This window comes from Neodiprion pinetum, chromosome 7 (genome assembly GCF_021155775.2).
Source record: "Neodiprion pinetum isolate iyNeoPine1 chromosome 7, iyNeoPine1.2, whole genome shotgun sequence".
Classification (NCBI taxonomy): Eukaryota; Metazoa; Arthropoda; class Insecta; order Hymenoptera; family Diprionidae; genus Neodiprion; species Neodiprion pinetum.
Genome location: NC_060238.1, coordinates 6,803,325 through 6,829,614, shown reverse-complemented (window position 1 = coordinate 6,829,614; position 26,290 = coordinate 6,803,325). Strand labels below are relative to the sequence as shown.

Genomic DNA, 26,290 nt, shown 5'->3' with positions numbered 1-26,290 from the left:
AAAATCGTAATGAGCAGGATTTTGAACGCAAAAATATCGAAAATTCCGATATAAAGAAAGATCAAAGTGGTGAAATTTCATCAAATCAGAAATTCACGAAACTGAAAATCTTGGATCATTCGGAATTTCGATGTTTCAGATTTTTTCATTTTCGCACTTTCGGAACTTTGACTTATCGGTGTTACGTACCTTCGAAACTTTGATTGTTTCGTCAAAGATTGAATTCCTTCAAGTTTCACCACAAGAAAATTCGGAATTTGGCGCTTTTGGAACTTTTACTTGATTCACTTGACAAAAAGAAATTCCCCCATGAATTCAAGGTGGAAAAGACCCGGAATAAAACCGACGAATTATAAGTTTTTAGATAATGATTCATTTCCGATGTGAAATATGACAGCTTGTATGATTTTGACTGTCAGACTGCTACTAACAATGAAACAAAGTTACAAACTACGTCGCCTAGTGTCTGAGAATCTGGAGAATTACTTGAGATGATCGAACTTGCATTATTCGTATCATTGTATTTTGTTTTATTTAGTCAACTATTATACTTCAAAATGCGCTAAATAGTGATTTTTCTCAGTTCGTCTTCGTGTTAATTAATATTGATAGATTTCACAAGTTCAGATAATCGATTCGAATTTAGTTCAAAATCGCTTGACCGACTATTATAAACTTTAAGGCTCGTATTGTTTGTAAATGAATTCGTCGTTTATTTAAGAGACGGCGAAAGTTAGATTTTCTGTAATAGATCTTTTCGCTTGACAAAAAAAAAAAAAAATAACCACTGAACTAATTATAATTTAATAATATAAACAACGATGCTCAATCTAAAATAAACTGTTTGATTCTACAAAAAATCAAATTTCGAATAAAATACTCTCCAGTTAATCAAAACTGATACAACCAAAAATATTCACAATCACACGAAGTATAGTATTTTGTTTTTTACACGTCTAGTTCGCCATTCCGAACTACTATGCATTTTCTACCGCGTCCTTATTTGGAAAAACAAAGTGGATGACGACTTATTTCTACTTTTACGCACAGTTTTTCCCCAACTTCTGGCACACCCGATATATTTTAGGCAATGAGGACCCTTATTTTCGGTGTAGTTTTATCACTGTGAAAGTGACAAAGCGCGCGCGTTTTTGGTCTCGAGATTCTTTCAGCTGATCGGCGAAAAAAAGGCTTATCTCCCTCTTCGACGTGGGTATAAATTACGGAATAATCCCCCAGGGCGAGTATACGCATGATGCCCAAGTCTCCGCTGAGAATTTTCTGGATTCCAGCGTCTAATCGATTCCCAACGGAGGCTCTTGTCCCTTCCGAAGTCGAATCGGACCTGCTATCGAGTTTTTCCTGCAGCTATTTCGGAACAAGTCTTGAGACCGGGAATTCGAAGCCGAAAGACAGGGTGGCCACACACCTGAAAAACCTGGTAATTTCAGGGTTTTTAAAAGGCGTCATGGAAAACCTGGAATTGTCAGGGAATTTTTTATTTGGTCGTTGAAAAAAACTGAAAATATCAGTTTTCTATCACTGGAATTAGAAACGATTTTTTGAGGTAACAAGTTGACTTTTTTTCTTCGAGGAAAACAAGTTGGCTTAAACTGACTTTTTGTAGATTATATTTTTCTTAAATTCGAATTGAATTTGAACCGAATACAGAGTTAATAAGCTGAACTATTTAAGTTTTAGTGACATACTAGAACTGGCAAAATGTCTGAGAGAACAAGGTTTTAGGTTCTGGAAAACCTGGAAATGTCATGGAATTTTTTCCGAAAAATTTGTGCTCACCTTGGAAAGAGAGAAAATTACTTCGTCATTTCTCGGACACTCTGTATGAGTTTACTACATCTTTTATTAAAATTTCAGTGACCGTCCCTCGCATATAAATTTTATGTCATACATACAGTAGGAATGTACGTTCATCTTTTATCCCTTTTCTCGACTCTGCTTATCTAAGCGACGATTAACCGTTGGACGTTCTATATTTAAATCATCATCTATCGTGAGGCGAATCATCCTGCCGCTGTTCGTCATTTATTGAGATTTTATAACCGAAGCGGATGGAGATAAGGACAATTATGACTAACGTATAGTGCGCTTGTAAAGCTCGCAAAGAAATATGGAGGATGTTGTAGAAAAGAGTATTTGCATTTTCTTTCTTTTTTTAACCGTGAAACATTTCGCCGCAGGCTTTACGGCTCCCCGTAATGAGGTTGAAGTTGGTACCGTTACCTTAACGATGCATGTTTAGGAAAATCGTTACTTCGCAACCTTAGGATTGTCCGAAATTCAGTTAGTAAATCAGTACAAATAGAAAACATGTTCGTATTTTGAAAAGCCGACTCGTTGAAAGTCCTTCTAAAATTGTACAACGATTTATTCAACGATCTTTCGTGGCGTTAACGTTACTACAAACTTCAACATAGTTTCCCGTAATGCCTTGCACGCTTCGTTAATACGAGTATAACACATATACATAAGATCGAAGTATAAACGAGTAAAATAGTTTCTTTTTTCGTTTGCATTTTGGTTTAATTGTCTTACGATACCGTAGATAAAAGAAGTTTGTTGAAGTTTGATTAATCAAAAAATTAGGCTTTTTTCGAGAGTCAAGAACGAACGTTTTCAGTAAATTATACGTACGTCAAAGAATCGATCATCGGCAATGCTTTTATTTGTATTTTTACTAATGACTGTATAAATTTCACAGTTTCTGCGACACGATTCTTACATACAAGTGAGCATAATTTAATTGCGTAAAAGTATCACGATGATTGGTATAAAACGAGTTGTCGTTGTTGTTTTTTTTTCTCTCTCTCTCTCTGCTTTTTTTTCTTTTTCAAGTAATCGGTGCACGTTGGTGCTGTTGAACCCAGCAATTGCGAACGATCTCGATTCGCTTAAATTGACTAACGTTTACTAAGTACGCGGGTTATTTGTACCTCGTCATACCGGAAGTGTCTCGATTCGTCGTTATCTACTGTGTCGAAAGCCCGGCGTCCGCTTCGCGAGCTTGCAGCAACGGCGTCGGCGCACATATTCGATGATCATGATCGACGTCGTCGTAACACATTTCTTGCTTTATTGCACACACGTGTCCCAATTCTGTGTAATATACGTGTAATATCGCGGTAATAATGGAAAAGTGAAATCACCACGGTTACCGCAAATGATCGTCTCGCTGTCGTAATATCGAATCGTCGTATAGTTTCACGCCTCCTCCTCCTCATCCTCCTCCTCCCCCCAACTCGATTTATTTATTACCCCTAAGTGTCTATTTTCTATACATAGTATGTACTTTATGCGACACTGCGTGGCTATTCGATCAATCCTTGTGTCGGAAGTATCGTGATAAAACAATTGGGTTAAACACCTCACGCCCAACGACAAAGGGACCACTCAAGTATTAAGTAAAGCTTTTTTTTTTTCAAATTTTTGCATCACACTTCCTGTTGAAATTACGATTGGTAACGTTTGATTGTTTTGCCCACTACTGGTTTTTTAACTTCAGCAAACGCATTTTAATAAGTTTATTGTCAAATCGATTCATTGTACATCTGGAAACAGCAGAAATGCCATTTATAGTCAAATCCTGATCAATTTATTCCTACTTTATTAAATATTGTTTACCACTAATTTTTAATACATGTCAACGTATTCAATAAAACGTGAATTCATTATTCATTGAGTATTAAATGCATGCAGTAAACATTATATTTGCTGAGATATTATTATTGAGAAATATTCATGTATTATTAATAACTATTTTTAAAGAAATTTTTTTATTATTCTCAAGCAAAAAAAGTACGCTCTTGTATGAGTGTAATAATTGTTTTTCAATGTATATTTTAATGGGAAAATTAAAACTTTAGTTTTTCAACAAAATAGGGTGAATAACTATCGGGTCGAAGTTAGTAACGTTAGCGTAACGACGTATATTTAGGAAAAATTGTTTTTTCGCAACTTCAGGATACTAATATTTAAAAAATCCCAACTCTTTTAAAAAACATTCTAAAATTGCAAAGTGACGATTTTTTTTCAACATTTCGTTACGTTAACGTTACTAACTTCAACCTCGTGAATAACTCGAAAATGAAGAAAATGAGTTTTGTAGCTGTATCCAGAACATTTACTATTCGTCATCATTATTTTTTATTACGGTTAAACGTGATATATTTTCACAACAACATTGCGGTAATTTAATGTCAGCGCCCTTGCCTGACGAAAAAAACATCGTAAACTAATCGAGCAGAACTAGTGTTGCAATAACCGTATAAAATACAGCATCGACGAATATAATCGCACTTAACAATTACTGCGACAAGTGAAATATTTTCCAACTCAGTTACGGGCATATCAAATTGCTCGGAAATGCTTGGAGTACAATAGAAAAGTGACTCGGTCGGTAACGCAGAACTCTGTCACATGCGAATATCGCGTCGAACGCACCCCCGCGATGATGTCGTTCTCGCGAATCGGCATTCATTTAAATGGCGTTGTGACACGCGGCTTAAACTTGCCCGTAGTAGCTCATTGTCAGAAGACAGCTTGCAGCGGTGCCGAGGGAGGGAAAACTTTTTGCCGACCGAGGAATGCGACGCGGACCGTGACGGAGGTCGCTGGAGGGAAAAGACGGGGGGCTTAATACGGGCACATGGGTGCGTTCCACCGGTTCGACCTATATATGGGGCATTCCATGCCAACTCAATTTACTGCGAATTTTCACATTTTTGATCTGGCTGGAACTTGGCTATGTTTTTTCATTCTGTGAAAGAACGTTCCTTTGACTTTGTCAAATTTTTTCTTCCCGACCGTTTCACGAGATATGAATTTTCGAAAATTTCAATAGTTTACTAGTTTTTTCAAACGCTTATAACTTTTTGAACAATGCATGAATTTGAATGCGTGTGTGTTTTGCTTTCACTTCAAATTGCGTGTTTTTCAATGAAAAATTTTCGAAAATGCAATGCAGAAAATTATCAAATTTATTTTTACTAGTTTTTTTTTTATTTTTTTTTCTTTCATTTTAAATTTTAATATTAAAATCTTTGTAATAAACTTGGGTGTATCGATCGATTTTATTTTGAAATATTATCGACAAATATTCTCAATGTTACAATACGAGTTCGTCACTTTATAATTCGATAAACGAGCTTCTTTTCGGTTATCATTATTAGAAATACTGGTCTTCATTTTCATGCAAAGAATTTCATTCCAATTCTCATCATTTTCCAAGAATTTTATTAAAAAGATTAAAATTATATTTCAGAACACGAGTGCTTTTTAAATACCGTAATAAATCGTATCTCTGATAGGTGTGATTGTAAGAAAATTGAACGAAACGAGGCACTGTTTTTCCACCCGTACTTCCATGCGAATAAAAGAAAGCAAATTCCAAATCACAAATTTTCCATCCTGACCAGTCCTTCGTGGAATGTCCCATACATACGCTCCTCCTCTTCTGGTCGTATTGCAGTCTCGGCCAGGAGATGGTGGCCACCTTCGTTGGCATGTATTGACAAGCGGTCAATACCTGCGTCGACGGCGTTACTTGGGGGAGAAGGAAGAAGGAGAAGAAGAAGGAATAGAAGAGGAGAAAGAGGAACTCCACGAGCGTTTGAGCGTGTCGCTTTGCGTCGCCGTGCGTGAAAATCGGATCTTATTTGCATTTTTTTTTCCCTTCTTTTTCTTTTTTTTTTTTTTCTTGGGTGATGTGAAATGTTGAAATTTACTCCGAGTTCAACTTTGACCTTGAATAACTTTTGAACGAAGAGGTTTATCACAAAATGACAAGAGACCTTTTATGTAGAGCATTAAATTTCCTATGAGAAAATGTAATGGTCATTGTTGTAAGGTTTCGGATTCGTGACTTATCAAATACAGACGGAACAAACAGGCTGCTTCCCATGTTGTTTAAACGGGAAATCGAAAATGGAATTTTACGACCTCTAAGAATTTTTTTTATGGTTCTACAAAAATTCATGGTGTATTTGGAGGTCTCAAACTTGAGTTTTAGCCGGTGGGAGAATAAAAAAAAAGTTTAAAAAAAAAAGGCTGGTCCAATTTGGCGAGCAAAAATTTCAAATTTGATAGAATCCGGTCAAAAAACTCTATGCAAGGGTTTTTTAGGTAACTGATTGGATTCGCAAAACTAAATTTTCAGAATCTGATTTCAAATTCATAATCAGTTACCCCAAAAACCCTTGGACAGAGTTTTTTCTCCGGACTTGATCGAATTTGGAATTTTCTTTCGCCATATTTGATCCGCCATTTTGAATTTTTAGATGTCGATCTCACATTCGTAATCAACGACCCCAAAAACTTATAATTTATTTAAAACATGTATACGTGTAGCGATGTAACTTTCTTGGAAATGAATTATTCCTTAAATTTTCGCGATTTTCTTCAATCCATTTGTCTCTAACAATAATAATTCACATTATATCGCAATAATTACTCTCGAGTATTGAAAACCGATCGTAGTACGCTATTGGAAACGGCAAAAAAGCTCAAAGATATATGTTGAAAAGTTCTCTATAGATTTATAAAAAAAAAATGGATACCAAGTAGGTGGTAAGAATATTTATCGCTATGACTCAAAGGGTTAAACCGATTATTCACATCAGTGACTTCTTCCATTATAGTTCGTAACGACATAATTACGTGTCTTTGAATAATTTTTGAAAAAAAAAGGGCTGATGGGTGAAAATATTTCGTAATTTTTCCTAAAACTCGGAATCGCCTTTTTTTTATCACAACGCTTCCTGACCTCAGCCTGTGATTCATGCAGTGCGGTATCTTCGTGTTCTATAACGAATTTAACGTTCTCGGTCGAGGGGCGCATAAACCTCAATTGCACTCGCGGGATTCACCACGTATAACTTCCGCTAGGACCTTCTCTCTGTGACGCTTTTAACTTCAATCTCGACCGGTCCAAACAACACATATACATGTATGTATATATATGGGGCATTACACGCCAATTCGACCTGGGTTTAACCCTTGACCTCTCAGTTTGGCGCGCGATTTTTTTACGATTGTTCTCACTTTGAAAAGTACTCTGTTTTATTTTTTTTCGACTCAATTGGAGTTTTCTACGATTTTTGGAAACGATTTTGTCCACCGACCAAAATTCAAAATTTTGCAAAAATTCTGAAAAATCCTGCGTCGAATATCAAAATTTTCAAGGTTGGACCCGGAGTGGGCTGATTTTCCCTTACTGTTTTCGAGCAATTTTCGAAAAACAAAAACGTTAAAAAAATCAGAAGCGAAAGTCGTTTTACTATGGATAGTTGCTGAAACATTTTTTTTTTTTTTTCGGAATAAACTTGAAAACAGTAAGAAAGGAAAATCGGCACACTCCGGGTCCAAGCTTATTGTTAAAAATTTTGATATTTGCCGCAGGATTTTTCAGAATTTTTTCAAATTTTTAATTTTGGTCGGTCGATAAAAACGATTCCAAAGATCGTAGAATATTCAAATTGAGTCGAAAAAAAACAGAGTACCTTTCAAAGTGAGAGCAATCGTAAAAAAAATCGCGCGCCAAGTCAAGGGTAAAACCCAGGTTGAATAGGCGTGGCATGCCCCATATATATATATATGTAATACTTGCTCAGTTAGCGTACGACGTCAAATACGTACAGAGGGGAGAATTATATTTAACGTATGTAGTATCAGTTTGCTATGGCTCGGAAATGATTCGTAGTCTGAGCACATTTTTTCTTTCTTCATATCTTTTCCTTTTTTTCTCTGCTTCTCTTTTTTTTAAAAAACAGATCAATTAAGCGATTTTTTCGGTACATCTGCACTTGAAATAAACGCATCGCATAGATATTTTCGTGTGAAAATAAAATCACAACTTTTATACACCTTCAATTTTTATATTAATTTATAGTCTCGTCGAATATATAAAATTATAATAAAACTCTGCATCGACGCGTGTTAAAAGCTTATTACAATAATTGAATACATTAGACTCATTATTTTTACTCGATACTTTACCGTTTATACGAGATGGATATTTATTCCGTGACGTATGTTAGATTTTTCAATTTTATCACTCGCACGTTCTTCTTTACTTCGAAGATAAGATTCGTGTAAATACTATTAGCTTTGTCTGCATCCTCTGTATCATATGTGATGTGATGTGTGTTTGTGATGATGATGATCATCGTTTTTACATTATACGCTATGCATCGTATCGGTATTAATTGCCCATTTCACTGTATATATGAATGCAATATAATTCAAACGACTTCGAACTTCTCGAAAGTCGTTTCATCGAAACATTGCACATTAATCGTGCCTGTATATTTCATAAGATAAAAGAAAAAATTGGTCCATTTCTTTCATTTTCCTTTGGTTTAAAATTACATGATGTCCATCATTTGTTACTTCACGTAATTGACACTGATTTTAAATCGTCCTTAGACTACACCTTTTTCTTTTTCTTTCTTTTGTTGTTACAGATTATTGAAACCAATTAATAAATAATATAAAATGCATTGCATGTACGTATGTTGCATTAAAAATTCACCAGATTTTCGAAAACACGTGCAGAGCTTGCGAAGAAAATCGATGAAATGAAAACTCGATAAATTTGTCGTAAACGATAAATTGACGTAAAATTATACCCAAGAATTTACTCAAGTATACCGTTTTACAAATTTTTAATAATCTTAAAAAATAAATGAAAAATCCAATTCATAGTTCGAAGAAAGATATATTTTTTATTCAGTTTCTTCAGCCAAAAATATGTGGCGTATTATTATTTCTGTACATTATGACAAAATGGAAAACCTTTTCAATTTGTATTTTGTAAATGGTATAGCCAGCGAGCCGTCAGTTTGACTATATCCTATTCAAATCGCATATGCTACACGTGACACCCACCACCGGATATCGCGGCTTGATATTATATACCCACCGTCTATGCATGTACGTGCCGACGTATATTGTGCATAGATATTGTCGATAGAGACTTGGAATGGAAACTTCACCGCTTTGTGTTCGAACAATATGGGTATGCATGTTGCACCCGTGTTATTCCAGTTAGAATAGGTCTGACAGTGAATAAAAAAATTTCGGGATATGGCTGCATTTTTGTGTAGAAGAGTTTTCGACCCTAAGGAAATCACATCTGAAGTCATTTATTAGCTGAATAACCGGTTTTTTTTTCGAGAAAACAGCTAAATTTCAAGTTTTTTACGTTTACCTCAAAAACTGGTACCGATAGATGAAAAATGACTAGAGCACCGTGTAGAGCAGAAAATTCTGCATCGAATTACGCCCTCGTAAGTCTGAAACGGAATCGGATTAACAAAAAAAAAGAAGTTATTTCACCAAGATTCCCTAGACGCGATCCGTCGATAAGTAGGATTTCTTTTTTCTTAATTCGTTAATCCTTTTTCGGTAATTCGTTAGTCATTTTTTAGCTGAATAGCCGGTTTTTTTTCCGAGAAAACAGTTAAATTTGAAGTTTTTTACGTTTTTCTCAAAAACTGCTGTCGATAGATGAAAAATGACTCGACCACCGTGTGGAGCGGAAAATTCTGCACCGAATTATGTCCTCGCGTGTCGAAAACTGAGTAGGATTAACGAATTAAGCAAAAAGAAATCCTACTTATCGACGGGGTCTAGGGAATTTTGGTGAAATAACTTCCTTTTTTTTTTTTTTTAATCTGTTAATCCGATTCCGTTTCAGACATACGAGGGCGTAATTTGATGCAGAATTTTCTGCTCCACACGATGCTCAAGTCATTTTTCATCTATCGATAGCAGTTTTTGAGAGAAACGTAAAAAACTTCCAATTTTTCTGTCTTCCCGAAACGCCGGCTATGCAGCTCAAAAATCACTTCAAATTTGAGTTCCTGAGGGTCGAAAATTCCTGTATACAATAATGCAGTCATCATTTTTCCATCGAACTTGTTTGAAAAAATCGTTTGACGGCTAAGTTATTTTGACAAAGGTTGCAAAAATTTCAAAGTTTCGGTGCAAAGCCGGTTCCCCTTTATTACATACAGGGAAAGTACTTTCTATTACTTTGTATGCAAAAATTCTTTTGTGCCTCTTATTATACCGTGAACGCTTATTTTCCGAAAAGTTGTACGTCTTATATCACTACAGAATTGGATAAAGGGACGAATTTCTAATTTTAGAAAAAAAAAAAACTGAACAGATTTATTGAAAAGTGGAGGATGGGGGGGTCGAAATATAGAATTATCAAAAAATTGAAGAGCTGCAATATCGCATTTTTAAAAAAGCGATAACTTAACATACAGAATTAAAAATTATTGAAAGTCAAAGTGTGGAGAAGCAAAAGATTGGAAAGGTCAGAACATGGAATACCGAACTGTAGAATCGTCAGAATTCCTCTCGATAATATAAAATCTGATACAGATTCTCGATGTTTTGACCTTTCTATACTATGTTTACAATTTTCAGTACTTGAACTGTCCACATATTTAGATTCTACTGTTAATAAAATTTTCGCGTCTGTGAAAATTCGATATTCCGGTCCTTCCACCAGTCAGCAATTCTAGTTTTTTTTATTCCTACACAAAATGGTTTATCGGTGAATTCAAATACCTGAAGCTTCGTTCTTATATTGTACAAAGCATATTGCACACACACACACAAAAAAAAAAAATAATCCCAAGAATTAAATCTCTCGTGCAATAAAATTCTTCACGTATCATATTTTGTACAATATGCAAATTTATTGTCCTTTTATTTCATTCGCGTGGGATATATAAGCAGCACGCGTAGTAGAATCAATGATATTATTGCCGGTGTATAATAATAATAGTTTACATGACGCAAAAATGTATAAGGTAGATGTGTAATACGCTGCACGGGATGCGTGAACTAATTTTAGCACGCTCGGAGAAAAATAAATTAATAAGTACCTTAGTCATTTTAATACCCAGCCGTTTAATACCGGCAACAGACTGCAGCTTTTGCGTCGCATAGCTTTTATGCATTCGTTCTGCGTCTTTGCACGGAATTCGAATAAAGCAGTAGGTATGTGAAGATTGTTACAAATCCAGTAAATACGCATCGAGTTAAATTTATTTAACGCTGTATTTTTAGGAAAGATCGTTGTTCGGCAATATTTATACGATTGTACCGAAATTCAGTAAAACTTGTGATTGAAGCAAAGCGTATTAATATTTTAGAAACTCGATTATTCTTGGAACTCGATCTGAAATTTTTGTACGCTCCTTTTTTCAGATTCTTCGTTAATGGTTAACGTTACTAACTTCAATCTTGTAGATTTCTTCGATTTCACTCTACGATAGAGATCCATTTATTGATAAGACTACATTCACTGGGATAGCTAAATTTTTATTTTTTTTTCCATCATGTTGGCTTTGTTGAACATTTAATTTTGAAACGCTCAACGATGTTCGTTATGATCAACAAATTAGCGATACCGAATCTACTATTGAAAAATAATAATATCCATTTCAGTGATGTTGTGAAAATGGTCTTCTGAACGAAATCGAACGAATTTACTGGATGTTTAACAATTTTGAAGTTATTTGAAATGAAGTATCGACGTCTAAGCCTTTTTTCATAATGCCATTATTTTTGTAACAAAAGTTAATGAAAAGTATCAATTTTGGGACATACAATTTTCTGAATTTATTCATCAACACTATCATATCCGTTACAGCTAGAGCCTGGAGCTAATTGGCAATCATAGCGTAAGTAGATAAAGTTATCCTAAAATATTCGCTGATGCCTGCCCACATTGAAAAAATTAGAAATGATCCCGGTCACGAGGCTGAAGTTAGTAACAAAATTGACCATTTTGCATCTTTAGAATACCTAAAAAAAAGTTGAATTTACAGAGTCTCAGTTTGTTGATGCTGTATTATTAACAATTTACTAAATCTCAATTAATCTCAGAGTTGCAAAATAACGACATTTTAATAATTTTTAAATAACGATCAACGTTAAAAACTTCAGCCCGATACAATGTTACGGTTCAATTGTACCAAATACTAATGAAAAAAAAGTAAAAATTGCGTTTGACTCGAAAATTCAAGTGCTTACGGTTTACTCAAAGAAAAAAATTGCAAGAAATTTTTTTCGAACAATCCCACCGTAGCCTGTGAATGTTAATTTTCACTTTTACAACCGTGCACCCGATCGACTTCTCGCTGTTCATGTAAAAACCACGCAGCCTGAGAACATGAACGTTTTATTATACGTCTGAACGTGAATGTATTGTACATAAAATATACGCATAACTTGAGTCACGTCAGTGTATAATTATCGCTCGGATAACTGCATTCAAACTCTCTCTCTCTCTCTCTCTCTGCATTCTATACAAGAATGGAGTCTGACGATGAGATTGATCCGGCCCCGCTCATTGTCAGTTGAACCGCTGGGGTCAATGCTACACAAAATGGATGTAAGGAAGGCCGCCTCAGGTTGTGACTATCTGGCTTATCTCCCATGCAGACCGACGATCAGAGATCGACGAGATTAACGAAATGTACGTGTAAAAGTTGGACGATCGTTTATCGAAGAACCTCCCCAAAGGCATTACAAATCCGACCCTGATAAGCGCGGGGATGAAAGGACATTAAAATTCGACGACGTGATAAAAGTCCGGGGATTCTATACGTGGTATATTATTATTATTGTTGTTGTTATTATTATCAACGGAAAATATAATGCTACGGCGGAAATGTATTCACTGCATTTGCAAAATCACACGTCAGATATTCTTCGGTGTGAATCGCATCATCGAATTTTGTGACGATCGTTAATCGACGCTTAATATTAATATTGAGACGGATTTTTAAGAAGATTGAGATACTTGAAGAATTAATTTCTACTGGGTATATATGTTATATTTATTATTTTATGGAAAGTATTATTAAGACACTATTTATAGAGAGAGCTGAAGCGGAAAAATTCTCTGTAACGAAGACTCGCTCGGGGATTCGATTATTAGATTTTCCCCAGTTCAAAAGCACCGCTCTCTCGTTCACTCGAGTCGAATATACTACTTATGATTCATGTTGTTATGCCTGTCGGCAACAATTCTCGCTTCGAAAGCATTCCTCTGCAACAGATGATAAAAACGTGTGACAGAAAGGCGAGCAAGTTATTTTATAAATATTTCACTGCAGCGTGAACAAATACGATTCAAAATAAATATTATCTTGCAATCAGTCTCCTGTATCGCGTTTCATTGTTAGTTACGAAACCTCGAAATGTTACAGAATTTTTTTCATCGTTGATCGGTAGAATCGTTGGAAGAAAAAGAAAAGTGCTAACTAAATTGAACGAAAGCTATGGAAATCGTATGGAAACTTTACTAAAATAAGACCTCGAGGTGTAAATAGTGAAAGAAATTTGCTAATTCATATTCGAAAGTCGAATGGTGTATTATTTTGATAACGTTGTAACGATCGTAAGAAGAATACACTTTTTTTTTTTATGACAATTTTGAATTTCAATGAATGTAAGCGGTGGGCGAAGCGTAGAGTAAAAAGTTGAATTAGTTGCATAATATATGTAACACGGTACTGTGCACATACCATTTATATATAATATTTAATTTGGTATCAGTGGAGACCCACCCACACATAATATTATGGCCGATGAAGCTTGCAGTTGGGACTCTCGCGTCTTTATTGCGTCGAGTCGAAGCTGCTCTCTCTGCTGATAGGAAGAGAGGATTCAGACTGCATACCGTCGCATTACCACCAATTTACTCTCTCATTGTATAGTTTAATTAATTAATCCTTCAATTGGACCTCCTCCTTCTTCTTCTTCTTCTCCTTCTCTATCTCTTTCCCCTTATTATAAACCTCGTAGTTGTCTTACCGGGGATTAACGATCGTAACACTGCGGATCCACGACGCGAGAAGATTTTTAAATTATGGTGGTAAAGAAAGGGGGACAAGAGGAGCGGATTTTACATTCCATTCTTGAAAGAAAAATTTGTCGTCGTTAGAATTACCAGCCGGCGCGACAAGAAGGGTCAACGGTCTCGCATATAAATATGTGTATATATATATTATAAGCGTTCAGGCTGAAGAAAGAGCGCCGCCAAAGCGGCAGGAGGCGTTAGTTACACATGTAAACGTGTGGTTATGCTGTACATATGTGTGAATTAGAAATTCTTACCCCCGACGAAATCCACGCGACGCGACTTGATGTATATATAATATATATACCGAATTCCATGCGAACCCAAACAATGTCTGATTCTCACCAAATTTGATTTTGTTCAAAAATTTTTCTGCAATTTTCCCAATTCCGAAACAGTAGCCTGGATTATTTTAGATTGTTTTATTCAACTGCCCAATTATTTGTAAGTATTGAGAATGATTATCAAGATGATGAAGAAAGTTGAATGTGCCAAAATATAGGCAATAATCGATCCGTAATGGAACCGGTCTAGAAATGTTCTAAATCAAAAATAGAAGTATTGAGAATTTTTTTTTGGAAGTTTTCAGACCGTTCAAACGATGTTTTAGTTGACGAAAGAAATTGAAAGTGCTGGAATAAAATGGAAAAAAATTGGCCCACGATGGGCCCAGTTTTGAAGTGTTTGAAATAAAAAATACAGTTTTTGAGAATTTTAACAAAGGTCCTTATCAAAATCACTAATATATTTATTAATAATTGAGCAGTTGAACGAAAAATCTGAAACTATTCAGGATACTTTTTTTTTTTAAATAGGCGAGGCATCAATTTCAAATGATTATTTTTCTTTTTTCATTATCTCAGCTACAAACTGTACAACAGTTATTTTGAGATAAATTATGTTATAATTATTGTAAATGCAATTCATTGTCATCAAAAGTGAATTTTTTTTTTTCAATTACCAATATACGGAAACTTTTTCTCAAAATTTTGGATCTTCAGCTTATACAAGTCTTTATCATTTTTCACACAACAAGAAAAAGGAGAAATACGTCATTTTCTTCCGCGCCATCACCATGACACCCAACGATTTGAAATGACAAAGAGAACGTGATTTTTTCATCACTGACTGAACTACTCCTACAGCATAAAAAGTTAGACGGGTTCTTTGAATGAAATTAGATCCATTCATCTAACTATGCGGGCGGTATAAGATAATTTTGACGATCAGTTGATGCTCTTCATGCCGATCGTATGGTTTCTTTACACTTCTTGCCTTACTTTTTATGTCTATACATATACAAACTTGGCTCATATTTCATTTATACTCATATAAAAGTAATTGTATTAATTATCTCGTCGATGAACTATATGTACACTTGGGGACAATGAATCTGATTGTGAGACGGTTAATTTTTTCCACTAGACAGTTATGTTGGCTACACAAAGAAACCTACAGCGCCATAGTCGGCCGAGCGCGAAACAAACTCAATCTCAATAAACATAACGTAACCCATGACCGTTGAATCTAACCTTACAATACCGTGGGGATAATGACTTGTTGGATCGACACGGTGATGGGTTATGTTATGTTTATTGTTTATTGAGATTGAGTTTGTTTCACGCTCGGCCGACTATGGCGCTGTAGGTTTCTCTGTGTTGCCAACATAACTGTCTAGTATAAAAAATTAACTGTCTCAGATTCATTGTCCCCAAGTGTACATACACATTCTTATATTCAGGTCCCGGATTAATACGTAAATTCATATTTTCTATTCGAACCATTTTCATTTCTTATTTGATTTTTTTACATAAAGTGTGATGTTTGGAACCAGAAAATGCAGTTTTTATTTTTCATATTTTAGTTTTTTAAATCTACATTATCTTTACATATTTTGTAAATTCAAATACGTATTTATCCAAGCTCTAGTTATATTCGTTCACCAAGTGAAACCGTAATCGTAGGTACAACACAAGGATCTTGAAAGCGTTACCGAAGTCCGGTGTCAAGTAGAAAAAGAGGAGATCCACATCCGTGTACATCCTACAAGTCTCTTGTTTATCGCAGTCCGATAACTGGTTTTATTATACGAACTACTCCGTAAGAGGTACAACGTGTGTCTCGATATATGCAAATGCAGTGCGTATACGTTGCACGTATAACTCACACACATACGCACGCACGCACGCGTGTATCCGTTCAACAAAGGCCATCTCACCTGTCCTGCAGTCTGCGGACGTGCCGGTGCTATACTAGGAACTGTCGCAAGTGCATGCGCACGTTGATTTGCAAACAAAACATCCAACGGCCACGGCTTTGGGCATGAGCGGAAGTGCCACATTCCGACGTCTTGCTCACGGCTCTAGTGACCTGAAAACGAACAAGTCTTTGGGGGCCGAGTGAATTCCGGAACGTCGCGTCAAGATCGGTACGGATAGATTGTAAAGTGCAAGCCGGAGGCCGCAGCTCACGAACTTTGAATGAATGTATCCTCATCTTCTCGCTGCCACTACTACTACCAAAATGCGGAATGCATGACAAAAATGAAAACAGAAGTCTGCAAGGAAGTTTGCGTTGTGTTGTATAACGTAGAATAATCATCGGTATACCTATACAGATTTGAGTATAGATAGTTAGATGTTAGCGTCTAACTATTTCGTACAACTAATACTTGATTTCTATATTATATTTTTTATTATAGTAGAGTTTGGAAGAAAGTCTCTCTCTCTCTTTATGAATTTTCTGAAAACGACGACTACCATGATATTTTTCTGATTCCATGGTGTCCAGTGGTTCTGGAAGTCCTTAAGGTCCTGGAAATGTCCTTGAATTTTGCTTGTGCGTAAAAAGTTTTGGAAACATTGTTGAATTTTTCTTGTGTCCTAGAAGTATTCTATTTTTAACGTTTGCCGCGAATGATATATTTATTTATGTTCACCGAGTAACTGTTTTTGAAAAGTACTATTCCGCATCGAATCGCGTTTTAAATTTTTTCTTACTAACAGGCTGGTATAGAAATAACGTACATCTATCTTGTACGTCGCGCCGATTATGTACAATGCCCTCTACATCCGCGCATTCTTATTTTATCCAAAATGTTCTTGAATAATCTGAAAATATTCTTGAATTCGTTATGGATTTTTTACCGGACGCACCATGCTGATACGCATTTGTATCGTTCCAACATCTTTTGCAGAGTTTCTCTCGTCACTTGGCTCGTGCATTATACACGTCTTCCAGAGAATCTACGCACAGGCGTCAACCATAGGCGGTCTTTTTTTTCTCTTTGTGTTACATGCGCAATGCACGGAGGAACAAAGCGAGCCGGCTGCTAATCGTCCTGTTAATGAGCGCTAACGGCTGCTGCGTGCTTCCTTAACCATCGAATAAGCGCTAACGTTGTTAGTCGTAATTCCCGTACGGTTGTATTATATACGCGGTTATGACTTGCCGCACTATTGTAGCACACCCCATTCGTCCCCTTGTAGTTGTCCCCTCGCAGCATCGTTTCAATTCACACACCTATACGAGTATCACAGTATGGTTCCTTATTATCGCAAGCAGTATTGCCTTTCGTCGCGGTGTAATTTAAGAACGCGTTGGCATGCAGGCACCGTCTCATGACAGTAGACGTTCACCTTCTAACATATAAAAACCCTGTTACATCTGGTTAGATTGATCAACTTTATGACGTTACGGTACAGAAGTGATTCGTACTTCGAATGGTTTACGATGAAGTTGTTAAATATCACACTCGAAGGATATATATATGTAAAGATGAGGTGTACCATATACTGGAGCTGGAAATAAAAGCAGTATATTTTTAGTTTCAATGTTTTATAACGTATTGATCATGTTGATTATCTAATCACGTGGTGTTCTTTTGAGATATACAATGTGCAGTGAGTTCGAAACTCTGCTGAGCCAGAAATAATTTGGAATGATGAAACACTACCCAAATATTGATTTACTTAGGTACTAAGCAAGTAAACTTCGAACCAGCAGCGCAGCCGTTTTCTTGATTCATGTTTCTTTTCGACCAGGACAACTACCAACCCTTGAACAACTCAAGGTCTACGGGTTGATAATGATGGATGGGGTTTAAATTCTGAATCACAAAATACTTGAAAACTTTCAAGCAGATGTTCCAAATTCCGAAACGTCACAATTTCGGTATACCAAGTTCCAGAGTTACAAAATGCCTAAAGTGCAAGGCTCCGAAAGTCAGAGTTCCGAAAAATTAATCTCCATAGTTGACAAACAAAGAACTCACCTTTTTGAAACTCTGCATCATCCACTTTGTGCACTTTCGGGGTTTTCAGGCTTCGGAGTTTGGCTGTTCGGAAGATCATAAATATATGAAAATGAATACATAAATAAATATGAAATGGAAAAATCCCGAAATGGAAAATCGATAATCTCGAGTATGCGCAGTTCAGGACGTTTAACGTACCCGCCTGCATTTAGGCAAGTCGGTCTACTTTTATCCTCAGATTTTTGTCTCGAGCTATTGCTTATAGGTACACTGGCCTTTGTTGAAAATAGTATGGGGCGCATAAACAAATTGAATTACAATGTGAGCATTATATGTTATCCCTTGCGGTGTGCGTAACGTATTAGTCACGTTAAGGAATCCATCAGGATGTTAGGCAACTAAGCAGTACGAAAGGTACTCGGGATTACCGTAAATCTTTATTTTGAAACGGAATAACACGAAATTGAATTTCCTGTCCGAGTCGTGTCCCGGGTATTTCACTAAATACGTTATCGATCGAAAAAAAGAACGGATATATCACCATAGATCATCTAGATAACGTAAAGTGGTCTAACCTCAACAAATTGCAAGCGCCAAAGCATTCCACTCTGTGAAGCACGTATTGAACACGTACCGTACCTGCACGTATGTAGGCACATAAATATTTCTACGTGAAAGATCTAACGTGGATTAGAAATATAAATACATTCCTAAGTCGTGGTCTGGCATTCCGAGTTTATGAAAATTATGTTCTATCGGATATTGCGAATGAAGTGAAACTGTTTGCTTTTACTTGAACGAATGCCGCTTGTTAATATTAGTATATATACACAATTCATCCAAGAACTACAAATAGTAGTGCATGCGATTTCACGATATGAATAACAGCTTGCAAAGTCGGAGCAGATTGTACATCTCATGCGGTTTGTTTAATTTCTTACATCGTTTCTTGGTTGTTAGAAACGTAAAACCGCCTGCCCTTGTATCTTGACTATCCGCATTTAAGCTTTGAGCTCACAGATCTCGCCATATAATCGCCTCCAGGATATACTATCACGGAGTTCGGTTATACGATGGACAACAATGGCTCTCGAGGACAGTAAACACATAAAATTTTACGGTCAGGCAAAGCGATAGGACACGCGGGATCGGTTGACTCACAAGCAGCCGACAGTTTGCCGTTCGTCTACCTAGAAGTTTGATCTGTGTTGCAGTCTATATAGGCTGTAAACCGAATGAATTACCGATCCAACGGTTCCGGCGGTCGAAGAATCGGGAAAATCTTTGAGCAGAGTGCAAAAGAAGTATGAACGGAACAATTTTCAAGCATAGCCATGCAATTACAGTGCTGTCAGTATTCGGGTGTACCCGCCCTTTTTTGCCATGCATCTCGTCGGAAGGTGTAATTAGAGTCGAAGAATAACATCGCCGAGGCTTGTACTTGATGGAGAAAATGATACGCAGTGAAGGGAATGGAATGGGTGAGGCTCTCGGATACCAGAAGCTGACGATGAGTGACACGACCATGTTGCCACGATGAAAGTAATAGAGACTTGATTCTACGAACGCATTTGTGCACGTCAGTGAAATAACTACAGTATTGCTGTACTGAAAGTTCATCGATAGACTGATATCAGTAAGGAAGTTTCATTCTATGATTGAGTATTTTTATAAATTGGAATCAAAGATACTTTGAATTTTTGTTTTTCCATTGAAGTAAACGTGTTCAATGCCAGTGGTCAAGTAAACGATATTCAGGCGTTTGAATCACTGATTGAGCATACCTATAATGGTTACAGAGCTGATGGAGAAAGCGGCGTTTTTCCTCATCAACGCAATACAGACCACAGCGAAGAGAGATAGTACCGACCCGTATTTGTATATTGAATTTTGAACCTAAGCTAACATGCTCTGGTATGTGAAGTGCATACCTACGTTAATCCTATCATGAAAACCTGCCGTGTAATACTATACCATGCACGGGGCCCCGCTGCTATATCCATAACGTGGCTATTTTTAACTTTGACTTTGATAATGGTAAATAAATTAAGAAAGAAGTTATCGTGTTCTCCTCTCGGATTCAAGTATGTCTTATCAACCGGTTATAGTACCAAACGCGAGTCGTTATCCGAAAAATAAAGGGTTCACTATGTTCGATGATTGACAGAGTTTTTTTTCTCCCTCTTTTACAGTTTATACAGTTTAACTATTTCAAACTCTTGGATATATTTCCTGCGGCGCCGGTTTTTTTAATGTTCGTGTTCATTTACACGGTCATCGAGGAATCCGGTCCGAAGTCTGGTTCAAATCAAAATTGGTTCAAATTATGACTACCTTGGCTACGGCTAAAGGAGGAAGCAAAAAGGAAGAAGATAAAGGGGAATGAAAAAACAGCCCAACGGGCAACGCACGCATCCGCGTAAAAACTAAAAACCCGTAAAATTAAGATTCCTCTTCGACGCTGCCAGGCCATGTGTGACGCAGATGTGACGAACCCGTTGTCCTTATAGACGCTGAACAGTCCACTCCAGTAGGGAGTGAGTAGAAAGGGAGCGTTGGACTCTGAAAAAGTGCCTCGGATAGAGACGACTACTGCAGGCGATCCTACGTTGGGTTTCAACCATTTATTGCACCTGGTGAGCGAGTTATAGTACTTGATAGGGTCCTTCGATTGTCATTGAGATTGGGGTTACATTTCATAAATCCAATTGATTATTCTGACTTTCACCGATAACTTTACTTGCGTGATTTCGAAAAACTGATGCATGTAGGTTACCGTGACAATTGAGTTTGAGAACATCGATACAGTCAACTAAATATAGGTATAGGTTGTTTTAAGAGATTGAGGAGAAGGTGAAGAAAGGTAAGGTGACCATTTTCCCCATATCTTCTTGAGGCAGGTTGAATGAAGGTCCATGCCTTACAGTTATCTCTGGTCGTTTCGGGCCCTCCAATCTGCTCTAATTTTCAGTAGCCGTGATCCGATCACCGGAGCTTATTGAACGATATAATCATCAGTGGTCAACTCTTGAAGGTGGGAGCAGATTGCGGCACCTCGAACGTATAGGAGAGTTATGATCCCGAGCTGTGAATTCATCGTCCAATCAGCCCCAATGAGTGGCGGGAAGAATAGAATTTTGAAATCGTCGATGTTGAATGAAATTGGACAGCTAAATCGGATCAAAGTGCAGACCCCACTTTTATACACATTTTTGCGAAAGTGGTTTTAAATTCTGTTGTTCTGAATACATTACGATTCTTTTAAGTGCTCAGTTATGTCTGCTATTTTCTCAAAAAGAAAAAGAATTTAAAACTTCGCTGATATCGAAGTTTACTATACAAAAAAAAAAATTGGGTTTTGTTTAGCTTTGTGAAGTGCAAAACACCTTTCCGTCACTAAGACTGTAGTACGCGACGTTGTCGGTAGGTATAGAACCTAGATATTGAACGCCACCATAAATCTGAAGTTCTTCCGAAGAATGAACAGAAACGAAGAAAAAGATTTGAATTTTCAAACGAATTCAGCGAGCTGACCAAGTTGATTATATTAGATCCATGAAACCTCGTGTCGTGTTTAATTTTTCAGTATTTTTAACCTCCGCTGGAATTAGAGTAGAAGAGGAGGATCAATTCGCTCATACATCCGTCAAACATAATTAGTTGAATTGTTGAAGCTTGTGGCCGGAAATGACGTGTGATGTACTCAGTCAGTCAGTCACATCCGTGTAACCGATATATAACCACTTTTCAGAAGCTCTTGTGTGACATTCATTCGGGCCTCTACTCGACTTTGACAGTAGCTGTAGCAGTGGTGGTGGTAGCAGGGCATTACCAAGTTACATAAAACATTTCCCTTGACATACAATATATACGAAATTAGACGGTACCATAATAATGACCCCCTTACGACGATCCCTTGTAAACGTCGATCGTGGAGCTTGATGCCACAGGGTACAGCAGCTCGGCTCTGGTGCGAGTGTGTAAATAAAGGACTGAAAAGTCTTTAAATTTCCAATGTGACTGTACCGGGTGTTCACGGTTGGTTGCTGCTCCATGTAGGCTGCGTTAGTCACGTGAAGCTAGGTGTCGGCTTTAAGTCCTGCAGTCGGATCTCACATTTCCGTCTCATCGATCGCGTAATCGAACATATTCAAACATTTACAGCTCCAAGCCATCCATTCCATTCTCATCAGAATTGCTGCACGCAAACTCGAGCCTGTATGGCTTAGGGAATATGTGTGTCACGCGTGGACAGACGAGGTGACTCACCTGAAACCCAACGCTGGACATGATGTATGGATGAAGAGGGTTGAAACAACCCCTAGACAATGCGCTTCGTCGTAACGGCGTCGGCCTTAATAATATAACTACCGTAGGAATATACTTATATACGCGTGTAGAGTTCATTTAAAATAGAAAAGATGGTCATCTTTCCCTAGTCTTGTTGTTGCTGAAAGCTGCAGTGAACTGTGAATATGCCTTTTAGCCCATTACCTTATCATACAATAATGTGTAATTGATGCGACGACCTCAGATTGTAGGCCAACGGACTTTTCGGTCCTTATACTGCCATGGGTCAATGGGCCCCCTAGGACTCAGGTATGTCTATGTACAACATAACTTGCGGAGCATAATATGTTGTACACACGAATGTATAATGCCAGTGTGTATAACCCAAGTGTCTACTTCGTCATGGCGGGTGGCTCTAGACTCTGGACCGCGTGCAGGAGCTACAAACAACTCGAGTTACTCTAAACTGTTATTACGCCAGACAAATCGCCTCCCTTAACTGGTTCTCCGTACGTGATGTACTTGCACGAATTGCCCCGACTGCTAGATATGCGGAGCTCACCGTCGGAAGAACGGCTGACAGCTTTACTCACCATGAGAGGTTCGCGGTTAACGACGTGCAATAAGTGTGATGAATAGAATACCTTTTTCGTCACGTTGTCAATCTATGGAAGCCATTATCCCATACACATATCTTTACAAAATCTTCGAATCAAACTGCCGGTGATTGAACCAGGTAGAATTCTTTACTTTCAAACCTGATGTACGCCCAGTTTCTTGCTGCATGGACTGTATCGAATTTCATCAGAACGTTCCTTATTTGAAAAGTGACCACTCGCTAGAATCCAACACGTTGGGCATTCACTTTTTGAGAGTCAGCTTCAAAATTTGAAATCATATTGAGCTACTTGACATCTCAGGTGTAGACAAATTAATCATTGATTATTTTATGGAGTTTCTGGTCGTGTCGTCATAGTGAGAAGATCCTAGAAATATCGATGAAACTTCTAACTGATTATGGACACTTATCCGCTTGGATTGATGTGTCATGACATGAAATTTCTTCGTGGTTGACCGGTGATTTGCCCATACGTCCCATTCACACATCAATTTTCATATCATGATGCGGTCCAAATATGAGTAGTTATCGATGGAAATCATGCTTTGGTTTAAAAGTGCATCGTTTCCTTGATAAGTAGAGAATTCTGTGTTAAAATTGAAAAATCGCTTCATCAATTTATCTCATACATCTGATATATACTGTTAGTATAGATGTACGAATACGGGCCAGCCTGTAACGAGAGACAGTTTAGAGCAGAGGATATGGGCTGCTGACCTCTCGAGACGCGCGCTATAGTGGCTCGCATGCATGCTCAGGCTTCAGGTTCACAATTCCGGCTTTTATTAGACGCATCTCTTCTACTCGTATATATATACCGTATAATGAATGCTATTTTCTCCCGAGATTATTCTCTTTCATCTTTCTCGTTTTTTTTCTTCCTTCATTTGATGCCGTTCATTGCTTGTAATCTGCTTGATTGTATATTCCCCGTTCATTCTTTACCAAACGACCCTGATTCATTCGAACTGTAACGGCGTGTTCGAAGAAGTAGCAAACTAGGATATACATAAAATTGTATAAGTGGAGGTTTACGCTGAATCTACTCATTCGCATACATATTTAGTCTCTCAAAGAGAAGAGTTTCAGCTCCATAATTTTCACGGTTCCTTGGTTGCGTGATATTGTGACGATTTTTCTTCACTCTGGTGTGTTTGGCATTCTTGTAAACTACACCGATGTGGTAGGGTAGACATTATTTTCTCCAATCCCCACAAAAAAAAAAAAAAACTTTGGGGCCTTTCTTCATCTTTTGTTTGTTTACCCTACCTATACAACATCCAACGCTAAGCGGGTTTCTCGATTACATAGTCATCGGTTACTGCTGCATTTTTAACACGCATACCAAAGAGAAAATTGAGGTTAGTACAGTATAGGTAGAAATTGTGGTGATGTTTATTCAACTGTACTAATATAAAAATGTTTGGTTCAATGAGGTACTGTGTTTAGTTTTGACCTTCGCATCCCTTTGGTTGCTGGTGAAATGTTCTTGGATTTACAAAACATGTAGAGCACGATACAAAACTTTTGAACTTGGATCAATCTCTCTTATGTCATCTCATAAATGTCAATGAAAAAGTGGAAACGTGGCAATTGAACGTGCATAAAAATCTCCATTACGGACGAATGACCGCCATGGTGGATATAAAAATTTAGCAAAAAAAGAAAGCAAAAAGCATTTAAAAAATCTCCAACGATTTTAATTGCGGCAATGATATAGCAAACATGATTCTGAGCAAACTCGAATAGCACAAGCCAAAATTTGACAATTTCAGTAAACATTTTATCGTTATTAAACGTTAAAAATGGTACACTCTGGTCTATTTGATCCGATTCTAATGTATTTAGCCTCATTTTGCTAGCTGACCAAATCCCTACAAATTGTTTGAAAAACATTCCAGAAATCTTACGTTATAGTTGTAATATGTTAATGTAATTGTCGAAGAACATCTGTTGTACCGTACTTACAAAAATTCATGTTCAACCACACCGAGACAAACCATTTGTTTTTTTCCGGCAATTCTATGGTGAACAAAACAATTCGAAACACATTAATTAAAAAAAAGAACAGAATAGTCTAATCGTTTCAAAAGTTCCAATTATAAAAATTTTCCTCAAATTTTTCAAATTTCCTCATTGTCAGATTCATTTCTATCACATAGCGGGACTGTGTTGTGTTTATTCGAGTATAACATCATTGGTGCAAATAACATTTCTCGAGATTTTTCCAACGGTTTTTTCCTCCCTTCCTATAACTTCGTACGACGAGGACCATTCATTCCGAAACAACACACCCGATGGCGATGTGAACATTTATTACCGTCGGAAAAAGTAGGGGTACGGTTTTTGCCAACGTCGAGACGTCGCTCTTCGGATCTTCTCGTTCGTTTCGATTGGCTAGACACTCTACGAATCCGTTTCCGACCCGTCTTCACACACCGCATGCCTCGGATGTGTGCGCGTAGCTCCGTGTAGCTACACCGCAGGTAGAGTACAGCTACACAGTTTGCTCCGTTACAGTCGGTCAAACCCCTTTTGAGCTCTCAGGGCGTCCCTGTGGCCTGTGGATGGATAGGACTGGTAGCTCGGGCGAAAGCTGAGAGCGTCGAGCGATCAATACGAGCGTCGGCGACGTCGGCGGTGTTGCCAAGCGACGGAAGCTGCTGCTGCTGCTGCTGCTGCTGCTGCTTGCTACGCGAGTTCATCGGCCTTTCTCCGTTTCTCTTCGTCCCTCTTTCACCCCTTCGCCACCAGGGCGACGTTTCTCGCCCCCACTCAGATATCCACCCGCGCAAGAGAAAATCCAAGCCGCAGTTGAGATCATTATTTAATTCATCCTATTCCGACTCCCTCTCCTCCTCTTCCTACCAACATTGTTCCACGCTCGCGTGCTGTTTGTTTCGTTTCGTTGTATCCTTTTGTCTTTTCACGAAATGACGATTTTTTAATTCAAGATTGTATAGATTTTTTTTTTTTTTTTTTTATTTTAACGTGAATTTGTCCCTAGTAGCGTTCGTAAGAGTCCGATTTGACCCGTAAGACGGAAAATTTTCTCTGGTTGAACTTCTTTGAGACTCCCGAGTTTTTTAACACTTGTTCAGAAAACTTTTTATTGTACTGCAGGTTTCGAGGATAACTCACAGTTTTACACAAATAATTTTATGAATTTTCTCTGAAATATTATTTATAGATCCAATAAAGCGTAATATTCTAAATTCCT

General features: G+C 37.4%; 1 protein-coding gene across 1 annotated transcript in view; it reads left to right on the top strand.

Annotated features, from left to right (window-relative positions):
* Positions 1 to 26,290, top strand: part of fax (failed axon connections) — a 36,280-nt gene that overhangs the window by 5,020 nt on the left and 4,970 nt on the right. The gene's annotated exons all lie outside the window — the stretch shown is intronic.